Genomic DNA, 2,897 nt, shown 5'->3' on the forward strand with positions numbered 1-2,897 from the left:
GCGAACACCTTTTTAACGAAAATACCACTACAGCAATTGTTTTTTTTTTTTTTTTTTTGCGGTCCCGCTGGAGCCTATAGGTCCAATAATGGACATCCTTTTTAATGAAAATACCTTTACTGCGAATTTTTTTGCTGTCCCCTGAGTTTCGTTGTAAAGGAGTTTGACTGTATTTCCCCGTTGGGACCAGTATCAAGGGAAAGTGACAGGAGTTCGGACGACCCAATTCAACAGCTCAAGGACACAGCTCGAGCTCCTAACGATTTGTCCACACTCTTAAAAGAGAACTTCACCACATAGCAGGCTGTGTGGCAACCATTCCAGGAATGATAGGGTTACCGCTGCTGATTCGAAAACAAAGGGGGGCGTACGCCTTTTTGTGTGATTTGGGCTTTTGTGTCAATTTGGGCGAGGAGAACTTTTTTGCACTTTAATGCCCCTTTAATCCTGTGGGAAAAAGAAAATGGGTTGCATATTGAAGAAACGCTGTAGACTTCTCGAACGTTACTCACGATCATTCCTGCCCGCGTGAAACGTAAAGCTACGGCGTATTACCGTTATTATGTAACGCCAATGCACCCGCATATCGCGGTGTGACCATGCGCCACACAGCGCCAATCAAATGGGACTTCCTCACGCTCCAATCTGTCCGAAAACACGCCTTCGGAGCCGAAGGACAAGCTACTTCTTCCGCAATCGAGACTCCGTGAGGCCCAGTTCCAATTTTACGCAAATCTTACGACGGCATGTACATTACATGAGCATCGCCACGCACCACTGCACCCGTCCGTCCCGTAACCGCGAAGGACGTTCCCGTGTTTCGAAGCAGTCAATTTTCGTCCTCCTCCAAGCAGAACCGACCAACATCAACCTGCTCTTTGATACCGGACTTTTCTTTTCTTTTTTTTGTTTTTGTGTCCTCGCTCGCGAGGAATTCAACTTTTTGCGGCCAGTCTCCGCAAACGTGGGAGCAGACCCACGGTTTTCTGCCAACCACATACGATGCGACGGTGCCGCGTCGGACGACCATGGGAGAGTGTATAGCCATGAGAACAGCGATGGGAAACTCTGCTGGCGCTGGGAACTGGGGCTCTGGGAAAAAAAAAAGTCGCCGCCGGGAGACGTTTGCCCGTGGTGAGCTTTGCTGGCTCTGCTTAGAGAAGGATAGAAATGTTTCGCATTGTAGTTGTCGCCCTCTCCCTCCTTCCCTGCCTCTCTCCACCGGGTGCGCAATTTGACGGTTGGAGCGAACGACAGGGCGTTTGCTGGACTGGTTGACTGCCTGTGGTTGATAACTCGCTCATTAAAAAAAAAACAGAAAAGAAAAGGTAAATCGATAGATAAAAAAAGCGAATGACGACGTTTGTGAACGGGGTTCGTTGTACGGTGGTGCAAGTGTTGATGATGTCCGCGTGGCCTGCCTCGTATAAGACCCTTTCTCTAACTGTTAGTTCTCTAACTGTTAGCGTAAATCTATTACGTTAAAGCCTCGGTGCCATGTGCAGTTCACTCGAAGCGTATTTTCGTAGAGTTTTTCTCTCCATTTTCTTTTTGTGCACGAGGCGGAGTAACGGGCAGTCGAAAAACGACAACATTTCGTCGTAGTTCCCTTATTTCTGACATTCAGGGGCCTAACCTAAGTCACACGACGAACCGTTGGAGTTGTACGTAGCGTTCGACGTAGCCTACACTCTAAAAACAGAGGGGGGGGGGCGAGGGGTCGAAGTAGCTTGCCGTTGGTGGCCGCACTCAAGTGCAAAAAACAAACAGCAACCACCACCATCTATAGACCTTGTCGCGTTACTCTCAAACCACCAGTCTCCGTGCGCTCCTTAGCCTCGTTCCCAGCGACGACACAACAAGGGTGGACTGCCAAAATCACTCTTGCCATTTGGATTGATACTGGAGGCCGCCGTCTTTAATGAGTATGACTGGCGATAACGTAACATTCCATATAACTATTGTCATACGGTAAACATCTGAGTAGCGTATCAACCTTCGAAAGATCAAGGAAAAAGAAGATTGCCTGTTTGCTTCCGCGTGCGATATGCACAGTTGTTCACCTGAGGAGTGCTGGCCGATGCAATATCTTTTCTACACCGGTTCCCGAGCGAGAGGAAATGAACGGGCAAGAAATGGACACGAAAATGAACGAAAACACATACTGGAAAATGAAATAACTCGGAAAACGGCAGTCCACTCGTGCACAGTTCCTGTGACTACCACGGGGTGGCAGCACTAATGGCGGCGCCCATCCCTTGAATCGCGTTTTTCTGTATAGCGCGCATCGGCCTCATTCGTCCATGTGCTTCCTCAACTCCTACCCTTCACCCTTAATCCCCTTCCGGCTCTATAGTCGTATCGATGCCCCCTCCAGTGTGGGCAACAACGGCAACCAATAGACATCTCCCTGTTTGTAAATAAATGATGTCATAGTGTTCGACAGCGCCACCAATATGGTAGAGTCGAACTACGCTCGAAGCTAAGGGGCGAACAAGGTCGCGCCCGAAAGCCACGCTCTTGAGGGGATTACGATGGTCCCTGAAAGGGACGCGACCTTCGGTCCTACTTTTCTTTCAGTAGGAGGCAACGAAGAAGTGCCCATTTGTGGAACCCAGCCCTCGCCTTCCGATTTGTTTCGGTTTCAGACTGTCTACCAACGTCATGATGACGTTTCTCGGGTAGAGGTATACACTCTTAAAAATGAACTTCACCGCATAGAACGCAACTTGCCAACCATCCCCTCGAATGATACCGTTATCTTCCCTGATTTGTTGGAAACGGGAGGCGTACGCCTTTTCTGTGACACTTATGCTGTTCATAATTGTCACAGAAAAGGCGTACGCCTCCCGTTTTCAACAAATCAGGGAACATAACGATATCATTCGAGGTGATGG

Source organism: Ornithodoros turicata, chromosome 9 (assembly GCF_037126465.1).
Source record: "Ornithodoros turicata isolate Travis chromosome 9, ASM3712646v1, whole genome shotgun sequence".
Classification (NCBI taxonomy): Eukaryota; Metazoa; Arthropoda; class Arachnida; order Ixodida; family Argasidae; genus Ornithodoros; species Ornithodoros turicata.